The sequence below is a fragment of the Lygodium microphyllum genome, chromosome 10 (genome assembly GCF_053477565.2).
Source record: "Lygodium microphyllum isolate KBCC chromosome 10, Lygodium_microphyllum_v1.1.10, whole genome shotgun sequence".
Lineage (NCBI taxonomy): Eukaryota > Viridiplantae > Streptophyta > Polypodiopsida > Schizaeales > Lygodiaceae > Lygodium > Lygodium microphyllum.
In genome coordinates, this window is record NC_141144.1 from 111,339,873 (window position 1) to 111,353,135 (window position 13,263).

Genomic DNA, 13,263 nt, shown 5'->3' on the forward strand with positions numbered 1-13,263 from the left:
TTACTGCATGTCATTTCGGCGAACGGTTCATCCAATATTAATTTCTGATCCCATTTTCGGGTTTTTTTTGGGTTTTTTCCACGTGAACGTGTCTTATCTCAGTCGGAACTATGTTTTGATGTGATAGGATTGTCGGGCACGTCTTTTTGCACATTTTTCCTTTTTCCTACACCTCATTCCGATGCAAGGAACTTCTGATATTAATTTTTAATTGCATTTTTTTATCCGTTTTTTGTGTTTTTTGCATGTGAACGCCATGTCTTTCCCCCAGAACCTCCGTTGTGTATTTTTCCTGTCTTCCCCCTGCCGTCCTACCCACTTTTTGTTTTTACACCATTTCGTTTTGATGATCGGATTGGGAGTTATTAATTTTTTCTTTATTTTTATGTGTTTTTGCGCCCCCCGTCCCGCGCGTGAACGCGCCCGTTTTCGATTTTACGCGTCTTAACACGCCCCGCTCGCATCCGCGTGTCTCGTCCCCGCATCTGGGCGTCCTCTCAATCCCGTCACGGTAAATTTTTTTACCCCGCCCCGCATGCGCACGGGACGGGGGTATGCCTCCTTTTGGATTCTCACACTAACCCTAACCCTAACCCCTACCCCGCCCACTAACCCTAACCACTACCCCTACCCTACCCTAACCCTTACCCCTACCCTTCCCAGGGGCACCCCATCCCTTGGCCACCCCGCATGGGCCCCTGCCCATCCCCACACCCTTCCCTATCCCCCCCTACCCCTACCCCGACCCCTCCCCACCCTAACCGTCTCGTCACTCCCTCTTCCCTGCGTCCTCCCTTCCCTCCCCTCCTCCTCCCTCTCCACCCTCTTCTCCATCCCCTCCTCCTCTGTTCCTCCTCCTCTTTCTCCCCTCCTCCCCTGCCCCTCGCTTGTCCTCGCCAGCATTGCCCCCGCCCTCTCCTCTCCTGCCTCCCGTCAGGCCGCGCTGTGCCCGAGGTGCCCCCGCCCTCTCCTCTCCTGCCTCCCGCTGGCCGTCGCAGCGCCCTCGTCGCCAGGTCGCTACGCCCCCGACTTCGCCCTCCTCTGCAGCGCCGGCGCCCCTGTCGCCACGTCGCCTGTGGCCCCGTGGGCCACCGCCACGTCGCCCCCGCTTGCGTCGTCTGCCCGCCCTCCAGGCCGACTGCGCCCCGCTCTCTGACGTCGCCCCTCGTCCTCGACGTCGCGAGCCGCCCGCTCCACCTGCTGTCGCGCCGCCAGGTCGTCTGTCACTGGCCGCCGTGCCTGCCACGTGGAGCTGCTGTGAAGCCGCCGTCGCGCCGCCAGGTCGTCTGTCACTAGCCACCGTGCCCGCCACGTGGAGCTACCGTGCAGCCTACCGTCGCCCCGTTTGCGCCTGTCAGCCGCTGCCGCGACAGGCCGTTAACCGACCTGTCCCTCCCCACCACGTGCCCTGTCCCATTACAACCTACCCATACCCCCCTACACAAGCCCCCTTTCCCCCCTTTTACCCCCCCAACACCCAACACCATACCCCTCCCCCAACCAAGCCCCCCTTCCCCCCATCCAACCACACACCCCCCCCCCCCCACCCCCAACCAAGCCCCCCTTCCCCCCCTGCAACCAGACACACAACCCACTACACACCCCCTACACAAGCCCCCTTTCCCCCCTTTTACCCCCCCAACACCATACCCCTCCCCCAACCAAGCCCCCCTTCCCCCCCGCAACCAGACACACAACCCACTACACACCCCCTACACAAGCCCCCTTTCCCCCCTTTTACCTCCCCAACACCCAACACCATACCCACCCCATCCCCACCCAAGCCCCCGGTCCTACTCACAAAACCCCCCTATCCCCCTGTAAGCCCCCTGTTCTACCCTGATGAACCACTACACTACAGCACCGCCGACACCTTCGAGATGCAGACACACGCGCAGGTGTGTACGCGCATGTGGGTGATTGCGATTGTTCGTGCGAGTGTGATTGCTCGTGTGCGAGATCGGGTGCGCGAGTTTGTTCGTCCGTTGCTGACATGCAGCTGCCACGCAGCCTATTTCTGGGCATTTTCCCAGATTTTTCATTCAACAACCCGCAAACCCTTTTAAAAACACAAAAACAAAATTAAAAAAACTAAAAACAAAACATAAAACATTGAAAAATTAAACAAAATCATTTAAAAATTTTGAAAAAAATACAAAAAAATCTAGAAAAATTCCTCTTATTTGCAACCCATGGCCATATTTTTCTAAACCTGTAAATTTTAGAAAAAAACATTTCCGACCATTTTAAAATTCCCCAATCTTTTAAAAATACCCAAAAATGTTTAAAAATCATTAAAAATGCTTAAAAATTCCAAATTAATTTCCAAAAAATTCATAACACTTCCATTAATATTTTTACTTATTTTTGGCATATTTTTCTAAGTTGTCACAATACTTCATGATATTTCTGGATTGCGGAGAGTGCATTCTTTGCATTTACATACACCCACTACCAGGTATTTTCCCTTTTATTTGTTATTTTTTCATTTTCGCCAAAACCCACGGTTAATTCAAAAATAAAAAACAAACAACACAAAACACAAAAAAAAACAAACAAACAAATAATAATAAAAATGAACCCTTAACACCACCATGGCACGCGCATTCACGCTAAACACACCAATTTTTTTAAATAAAAATAAACCCGCCGTTCACTTAACACGCGCTAAGTGCGCTAAAGAGACACTTTAATATTTTTTAATTAAAATGAACCAGTCGTCACAAGAGCACGCGCTGGCAAAAAAGTGCTCCACATCACCTTAATTTGTAATCAATGAACTTGCATTTAGAGACCCAGTCTGGGTATCGAAGTCCGGGATTTGAATTAAAGCACCGCTTTAACCTACTAATTGGTAATTTAATTTTAAGAAGGAACCGCCATTTTCTTGCTAAGGTTTATCACTTAATAAAACTTCACCCATTTCTTAATAATTTATTAAAATGAACATTTCATTAAATTAATCCCCCCTCACTACACTTAATTTCCCTTTTTAATAAACTCGATTTCATGGGATAGGTATGCGCAGTCTTTGGAGTTATTTCCATGGTCAAACACCCGTTTATCAAAGTTGTGGTCTTGATGTGTGTGGGTAGTGGTGATGTTTTGGTTTAGTGTCTTTGTTACGGTTAAGGGTACGGTGTGTAGTTTTTTTCTTTATTGCCTGATACGGGGTTTTGGGTGTTTGTATGATGCATAGCATGAAGCTTTCGGTCGCATATGTCTCAAGGTCATGTCGATTTTTTTCTAGGCTGTGGTTTGCTTGGGGTTAGTTGGTCCAGTCACGTTTTATTGTTTTGGTTGTTCTCTTATCCTTGGTTTTTTGTATGTTGCTTTGCAAGCATTCTCATTGATTGTTTGTGTTTGTGGTGTGTGTGTAACCATCTGAATGGCGCATTCTCACGCTCCTCCCCCTATCCAGTATGTCCCACTAGTCAATAGGGATTACTCTTCCCTACTCACTTTTGAGCCTCTCACGAAGGCGGGACTCGCTGCTTTTGTGGCTACCTCCTTTCCATTGCTTCCAGAGGATCCATCGTTGTGTGATGAGTTTCTAGCCTCCTACAGCAAGAAGTCGAGATTGGTCTAGGGTATTTCTATGAATTTGACACCTCGAGGCCTAGGGAAGGCTCTGTCTCTTCCCTCCAAAGGTGAACCTTTTGTTACCACTCGTCAACTTTTCTCTAATGAAGAGATTTTGAAGCTGTTACAAAAGCAGACAAGGGAATTGTTGGATGTTAAGAAGGTGATAAACTCTTCAGGAGTTTCCTTTTCCATGATCACTGATCCCGTGTGGAAGATGGTCTGTTAGTTTCTCTAGGACAGGTTTATGCCTGCCAAAACGCCATCCCAATACTTGTCTAAAGAGCTTTTCACAGCTTCAAGGATGGTGTTGAAAGGAGTCGCTATTGATTGGAGCACTTACCTACTCACTAAAATGGATCAACATTTCGTCAAAGTCACCAGGGGCAATGTTACCAATGTCACCTATGGATCGTATTTGTCTATCTTCTTGACCTACTCAGGTTTATAGAAGAGTGTGCCTCCACCTCCTCCCTCAGATCTCGTATCTCCTCCTCCACCTTCAGATGAGTTAGAACCCATTGATATAGAGGATGATGATTCTCCGCCTCCCCTGGTCATACAGCGCAAACGCTTGAAGAGGGTAGTGGATAAAGCTCCTTCGGTTCTTCCTTCAGTGCCCATTCCTGCTACCTCTGGCAGTGATCTCCCTGGGTATCTCACTTGTAATAACCTGTTCAGAGCACATCGCGAAGGTTCGTTGGACATATCAGTTCCCTCACTGAACAGTCTAGTCTCGGGAGATGCAATTCCTTTCCTCTGTAAATACATTCAGAGTTCCATTGAATTGTCAGTGGATAGCTTGTGTTCAACAGATGTACGCTTCCTTTTATGAAGAGCTGATGCAGTCTAAGTACCAGTTGCATAAGGTAACATCCGAGTTAGCCTCTGCTAAGGATACCCTAGCAGATTTGTTTAAGCAGATGGAACAACAAACCCAACTGGTTGCAACCCAACGAGATGAGATCTCTTCTTTGAAGATTCAATTAATAGAGGCTCAATGAGAGGTTACTAGCCTTTCAGAGGAGAGGGAGAGGATGTCCAGAGAAGCCAAGAGTTCCAAACTCTTTTAGATGACAAACTTTCAGCCTTACAGACTGCTAATGACACGGTGGAATCCCAAGCTTCCCAAATCAAGCAGTTGCAAGATCAACTGGTAAAGTCACGGTCTGTTCCTCCAAGCCCTAATGTTCCCTTGATCCCCTCTTTTTCACAGCAGGACTTGGCTGCTCTTCAGAGACAGGCTACCTTGTGTCCTCTATTCCAAGATAAAGTGGAAAGATTGCAATCCAAAATGGACTTGTTATGGTCTACATTTGAGCAGTTTCAGGAATATGTTCCTCCAGACCATTCTTTCTTTGTTCACTACCACTTATAGAAGTTGGCCTTCTACATGAAGCTTTCCACGATGGATTTACCTCTTCCAGAGGATGGATGGAGTGGGGCTTGGTCTGCTGAGTTGCTGACGAAGGTGGTAAGGATGGTGTTTGAAGATTCTGTCACGACCGATACCATGTTGATGTCATACATGTATCTACGTGGAGACTTGTTGATTCCAGATGAGGTGGATATGGCTTGGTATGTGGAAGATGTGGTTCTACAAGCTGTTTTGTATGTCAACCATTTGGAGTTGCGCATAGCTGACATGTTTCAGAGTTACTCCTCCAAAGTGGCTAATTGTCCTGATAATTCCTGGCATACCATGATTGATTCTGTGGTCCTGAATCAAAGACAGAACATAGCCCCTACCTATGCCCAGAGTACTAATCAACTGAGGGTGGATCTCTTAGCTTATCTTTCAAAACATAATCCGTTTGATTCTACCTTTTTTGATGCCTATCATAGAAGATCTCTCTTAGGACCTTCTGTTCCTACCCTCTTGTATTACCAACAAATGGCTCACCGATATCATATCTATCTTTCCCTTTGTCAATCTAATTTCACAACTATTTTACCCCTTCTTTTCCAACCTTCATCTTTTCCTCAAATTTCCATTTTTACATACTGCTCCTTTATTGAGGATAGAGTATTTTCCCCTTCTCCACCCTGTCCTTCTCCATCCATTCATGTACCTTCCACATTTCCTATTTATCAGTTAACACCCTTTTTAACTGATTCCCTACCAATTTCTGCCACTCCTTCTTTAACCTCTTCTTCCTTTTATGATTATGCCTATCCCTCACTTCATCCACTTTTCCTTATTCCACTTCCCTCTCCTAACACTTCTATATCTCAACCACCTCAGTTGGTTAGTGACTATGTCAGGTTTGATAATCAGATTTCCAGAAGACGGGGATGGAGCTCGAATGATTCCCTTACAGGACCTCAGATAAATTGGCTAGTAATTCCAGGAGAATGGACACAGCTGCCAGTCAAGCTTATCAGAACTATATTCATTTTGCTCAGCAGTATTCACAGTCTGCAGATCCTTCAGTGAGATTAATTGCTCACTTTGCTTGGTATTTGGCGTATATGCATAGGCACTCTCATAATGATTCAAAGCCTATTCCAAAGTTGTGCATGAATGTCAATGTGAGCATTGATTCCCAACAGCTAGATATATTGTATTTTCATGCCCTTTGTTTGCCTAGCAGATACCTTGTCTTGTTGGAAAGGATGTGCTGTCTTCAGTTTTTTCAGAATCCTCCCAAAACATTTGTAGATGAATCCTTGTTTATGGATCATTTTCGAAATCATCAATCTTTCAAGAGGGATCATCTTCATTGATACCTTTTCCAATGTATGGTGGATAATTTTTAACGAAAATCTCTCTTTTTGGAGGAGTCATTCAGATGGTTGTGTTGTGTGTAGTGTTTGTGTTGTGGGTTAATTTATGTAAAAAGAACGTGGTGATTGCCTATTGGATTGGATTTCGTGCGAGCTACATTTTTGGAGAATTGTGGTGATGGGGTCGTGGTTGGAGAGTTGAAGATGCTGATCCAGAAGAAGAAGCAGAAAACTCTTATATCCTTTACAAGTTTGTTGTGATTTCTAGTTTGATAAGAAGTGTTAATGTATAAAGGGTTTTCCTTTCGTTGTATTTTTATATCAGATACATGTTATAAGTTGGGGTCATGGTTGGATGGATTGTTTTTGAAGAGATATTGAAGATCACAGTTAAGCTTTTTGAATGAACTTGTATTCCCTTTTTCCTGGGTCGCGAGGACGCTTCCTTATTAAGTGTGGGGATATGTTGAGTGTTGAAATGACTTGTTTTTTGGCTGATTTTTGTTGTTTTTGAGAGCTGAATGGTTGATTTTATGAGATGATTGATTGGTTTGGAAGTGGTTTGAGAGTGTTTTGGATGATATTAATTATGTTTTGGAAGTTCATGATGTTTATTAGTAGAGATATGAGGTTCTGATTGGTTCTGTATAGCTTTTGTTTTGTTCTGTTTTGTTATGATTGACTTCTGTAAGGAGGGATGGAGTATTGATTGATGAAGATTGAGATCTTATGAAAGCTTATTGAATAGTTTTTGAGAGTTTGGAATGGTTTTAGTATGAGTTATGAGGTTTTGATGACCTTCTGTAACCTTCTGTAGGTCTTCTGTAGAGCTTCTGTCTCTATTCTGTTCTATACTGTAGCTGTTCTGGTACTGTTCTGTGATTGTTCTGTATGCTTCTGTATGTGTTCTATTGGATGAGAGTGTAGCTTGGAAAAGTTTTTTAGCCTTGGAAAGAGGTGAATACAAGTGCAAAAGAGCTAAAAGAAGTGAAAGAAGTAGCTGCTAAAGACTCAAGTAAAGACTGGAGTGAAGTGACAGTAGTGAGCTATGAAAAGACATTGTAGTGAATCTGGTGACTCTTCATATCAGACATACCTCTTGGGAGGGGTATCCACGACCTAAGAAGGATTATTGAGAGTGATTATGAGAGATTGTAGTGAGGAGATAATGTATTATTGATGGAGAGAGAGAGAGAGAGAGAGTCAGAGATAGCCAATTCTACTAAAACAGAGTGATTGTATGTGAGAGATTGAGAGAGAAGACTATGAAGATATTGAAGATGAATACTATGTGATGTATTTCCATTTAAAGATGGTGCATTCCTTTGCTTTATTTGTTCTATTGATGGATTTTATGAAGATATTGAAGAATATGGTTGATTCTATCAAATCCGTGGGAGATCTACATGATGCTGCATGAAGATTTGTTGTGCCTGGTGTTCTTTTTTTCATTGTGATCATATAAAACATAATAAACAAGCTTGTTGATGTTACAAGATAGATTTTCTTGCAAGAGAATTTCCTTTTCCTTGGTGTTCCTCTTGGGGCTTCAGTCCACACCTCTACACTTAGTACGCCGATGGTCATTATGACTCTCACATGGCCACTAACTCATTACTTATTATATTCAGGTTGTTACACCTATTTACAGCTGGCATAGTTATAGCGCTAGTCGACTAGTGTAGTCGGTTATGCATTGTTTGACTTAGTAGAACACTTTCCTTTATATTGTATCTTATCTATACTTTGTGTACATTATACAGTGTGTGGAAGAATAAGAAGAAACCAGTAAGAAAATGTTTTGGCCTCCATCTCTCTTCTTGTCTCTTGTCTCTTGAGTGAGCTTCTCCTTGTGCATTCTGTGAGTGTTTGGCACAACATCTTGAGCAAGTCCCCGCACCACGCGATTCGTGACATGGTATCAGAGCTGCACCACTAATTGAGGTTGGTTTTGAAGGATAAAGCGAAGGAGAGGAGCCAAGGATTCGAGCAAGCAAGCAACAGATAAGAAGCTCTTCCATTCTCTACTTCTTCTCTTGGACAGTGCCTGTGGAGGAACTGGAAGCAGGGTAGAGCAAAAATCTCAAATTGCAGCGAGATTTGGTGTGCGCAAAGAGCGCTACGTATTTTGCAGATAACCCTTTAGGGCTTGCCTGCTGCTATTTTGGCAATCTGAGGTCATTTCAGGCCCCGTTTTAGACTTGCAAGGTTGCGGATAGCAGTTTGAGGTATCCTGCAATTTCAGCCGTGTCTGTCGTATACAGGTGCACAGGCTATAGATTTTAGATCTGTAAGTTCAAAGGTGGTTACCAGCAAATTAACACAAGGTTTATTTGCAAACTGGTTGCAGATTGCATGTATTGTTGAGCAGACAGTGAAAAAGGCTGTCTAGTGTATAGTTGTGCACTACAGGTCGAGGGTTGCAGACGATTTGCTTGCTGTTTGGTATTAGTTTTGTGATAATGGCAGAGAATAGTGGAAACCCCATCATTGAGAAGCTCGACAAGAACAACTACCCTTCATGGAAGTTTCGTGTCACGAACTTCCTTATTGGAAAATACCTCTACGAGTTTGTTTCATGTGAAGAAAAGGAGCCGGAGGTGAGTGATCCTCCAACTGCAGAAGAGACAAAGGTATGGAAGGAATGGAATGCAAAAGACAAAAAGGTCATGTATTGGCTGTCTGCAGTAATTGACAGTAATATGCTGGGACATATTAGAAATGCAGAGAATTTATATGCAGCTTGGACCATACTTGAAAGTATGTTTTCTGTAAATACAAAGGCACAAAAGATTCAACTCAAGCAAGAGTTGAATACATTGAAGAAAGGAAAGATGTCTATCAATGAATATGCAGTGAAGGTAAGGAGCATTGCAGATGCCTTGGCAGCAATTGATGCAATGCCCGATGATGATGATTTGGTGTCATCTACCTTGGGTGGACTTAACAATGAAAAGGCTTGGAAATCTTTTGTAACTTCCGTATATGTCAAAAAGCCATTTCCAAATTTCGATGAGTTGGTCTCCCTTATGATCACTGAAGAGATCAACATGTAGAGTGAGACATTTGAAAAAATTGGTGAACAGGTCCAAGCTTTCTACTCTAGTTCAGGAAGGGGACATGGTAGATCCTCTTCAAGAGGCCGTGGTACAAGACGTGGTAGTGACAACCAGCAAAACAGATTAAATCAGAAATTTGGCGATATGCAGGTTTCAGGAGGTCGTGGTAACTTTAGAGGTAGGGGGAGCTTTAGAGGAAGAGGTGGATGGTAGAACAAAGGTTCTAACAACTCTGGTATTGTGTGTCACTACTGTGGCAAAACAGGTCATGTTGCAACCCAATGTTATGCTAAGAAAGATGATATTGTAGTGATAAGTTGTAGCAAGGAAACTATGCATCGTCTTCACGACAGAATGAAGATAAAAATGAATGTTTGTTTGTTATACAGCGTATGCTGAATGCTATTACAGGAAAGGGAACAGATGATGATGTTTGGTATGTTGATTCAGGTGCATCCAATCATATGACCAGCCATGCAGAATGGTTTGGAGAGATGCAGGATTTGCAAAATAGAGGTTATATTCAGATGGGTGATGATTCATGCCACCCAATTTCACACATTGGAAAAGTTCCCTTGTCATTGCATGATGGTAAGACAAAGAGTCTTTCAAATGTATTACATGTGTCATCTATTACAAAGAACTTGGTGTCAGTCAGTCAGATGGTAGAGCAAGGGCTGCAAGTCAGATTTAATGCAAAGGGTTGCTTTGTAGAAGACTTCAATGACAAGTGCATGTTGGTTGCAAAGGGAAGTAGAGTTGGACATATGTTTACTCTAGATGTTGGAATTCCTACTATGAATGCTACTATGTATGCTAAAGGAAAATGTGTTGTTGCAGATATTGAAAATTGGCACAAATGCATTGGACATGCAAATGTACAAAGGGCTGAAATTAATGCAGTCCAAAGGGTTGGTTACAGGCTTGCCTACATTTAGAATTGCATAATTTCATAAGATATGCGAATCATGTCAGTTTGGTAAGCAGGCAAGGCAACCCTTTTCACATGACAGAGATGTAAGAAAAAATATCCTTGATGTTGTGGGCAGTTCATACTTTGTCACATTCATTGATGATTATTCTAGAAAGCTGTGGGTATATTTTATGAAGGAAAAGAGTGAAGCGTTTGAGCACTTTAGAACTTTCAAGGCTGCAGTTGAAAGAGAAACATGCTTGAAAGTAAAGTGCTTGAGGTCAGATCGAGGGAGAAAGTACCTCTCGAATGAGTTCAGTGATTTTTTGAGGTCTCATGGGATAAAGAGACAGTTCACATGCGGATATATCCCACAGCAAAATGGGGTTGCAGAAAGGAAAAAAAGACATATTGCAGAAGTTGCATGCACCTTGATGGCTGAAAAGAATATGCCTAAGCATTTTTGGTCTGAGGCTATTCATATTGATGTTTATATTATGAACATAACTCCCACAACTGCAGTTCATGGTATGACCCCTGAAGAATATTTTACACTTGAAAGTGTTTGGCTATATTGCATATGTTCATGTGCTAGATGAGTTGCGGAAGAAACTAGATCCAAAGGCTAAAAAGTGTGTCTTTCTTGGATACTCTTTAGAGCAAAAAGGGTGATGCATCTAGTGGTGATGTATTGGATGATGATCATGATCATGACACTCATGTGCAAGCTGAAAAGAAAGAATCACAAACTCTTAGTGGACCAAAGACATCATTTGGCAATCCTTGGTCTAGGAGACTAAGGAGTATCTCTACATCTTCAGGTGCATCTAGTAGCACTACAGGTAAAGAGAAAGGAAAGAATAAAGTGTCAAATGGCATTGATGCAGTTCTTGATGGAGACTCCAGTGGCTCAGAGAGCTTGGATGATGAGCTTGGTATTCCTTCAGTGAGGACTCTAGGTGTGCAGAGAGCATGCGTTAATGCAAAGACTCCATTGAGTAATCTAGTGGTACGCAAGTCTAGCAGGGTGAGATACCCTGTTAACAGATTTGGTTTTGAAGGTTATGCAGCTCACTATTATGCTTATATGGTGAAAGTGATTGAGGATGTTGAGCCCACATGTTTTGAGGAGGCTGTTGGTCATGCTCATTGGGATGCAGCAATGGATGAGGAGATGGTTGCATTAGAGGCCAATAAGACTTGGGATCTAGTATCATTGCCGAAGGGCAAGAAAGCTATTGGATGTAAGTGGGTTTATAAGATTAAGCACAATGTAGATGGTTCTATTAGTAGGTACAAAGCTAGGCTGGTTGCAAAAGGCTATGCCCAGACATATGGCATAGATTATGAAGAAACCTTCGGTCCAGTTGCTAGGATGGCAACTGTCAGATGTGTGATTGCTTTGGTAGCAGCCAAAGGCTGGAAATTGCAGCAAATAGATGTGAAGAATGCCTTCTTGTATGGTGATTTGCAGGAAGAAGTGTATATGGATCAGCCAGCAGATTATGAAGATTTAGAGCATCCCACGTATGTGTGCATGTTGAAGAAGGCGCTCTATGGGCTCAAGCAAGCACCTAGATCATGGTCTGACAAGATCAGAGAGTATCTTGTCAATATTGGCTTTTATGTTTCTGATGCTGATCACTCACTTTATATGAGAAAGGGAGATGCAGGTTTGGTCATCATGGTCATCTATGTGGATGACTTGATTATTACAGGTGATAGTAATAGTGGGATTGCTGAAGTCAAGGACTTTTTGAAGAAGAAGTTTGAGATAAAGGATTTAGGTGAGCTAAGGTACTTCCTCGGCATTGAGGTGATCAGATGTGATGATGGTATATGGCTGTCCCAAAGACAGTATGGCTTGGATATGTTGTCCAAGTTTGGTATGACAATATGCAAACCACTTTCAGTCCTGTTGGAGCAGAATGTAAAGTTGAGTGCTGATGTTGGGGATGAGATAGAAGACCCTACTATGTTCAAAAGGAAAGTGGGGAGTTTGATCTACATGACCATTACAAGGCCAGACTTGAGCTACGTTGTTGGTCTTGTGGGTCACTTTATGCAAGTACCTAGAAAGCCACATTTTGATGCGATGCATATTGAGATATGTGAAGTCCACATTACATTATGGACTTTTGTATGAGGCAGGTACAGATGTACATGTGTTTGGATACACAGATGTAGATTGGGTTGGTAGTATGTCTGATAGAAGATCTACCAGTGGATAAATGTTCACTCTTGGTAGTGCAGCAGTTACTTGGAGCAGCAAAAAGCAATCTACAGTTGCTTTGTCGAGTATAGAGGTTGAGTATAGAGGCGCTATTGTTGCAGCATGTGAGGTAGTATGGCTGCAAAAGTTATTGGCTGATTTAGATATGCAGGTGGAAGGTCCAATTGTCATTTATTGTGACAACATGAGCAGTATACAGTTGGCTAGGAACCCTGTGTTCCATGCTAGGACAAAACATATTGAGCTACGCTACCACTTTGTGAGAGAGAAGGTACTAGTAGGTGAGATTGACTTGGTGTATGTCAGCACACAAGATCAGATAGCTGACATCTTCATGAAGGCATTGGGTACAGAGAAGCTTCAAAAGTTTTGAAGCTTACTTGGAGTTGTAGAGATGCAGTTGAGCTTGAGGGGGAGTGTTGAGATGACAAGCTCAATACATGCGGACGTTAATGATGGACTACCTGGTTAGATGGGTCCACACGTCTACACTTAGCACGTTGGTGGTCATTATGACTCTCACATGGCCACTAACTCATTACTTATTATATTCAGGTTGTTACACCTATTTACAACTGGCATAGTTATAGCGCCAGTTGACTAGCGCATAGTTGGAAGACTGCTTCATGGATGCTTCTGATGATGTTGGTAGATGAAGTAATGAAACTTGAAGCTGATGAGGATGGGAAGAAATGTCATTGCTGAGGGAAAATAAATTGTTGATGAAGAGTATGGAAAAACACCAATGA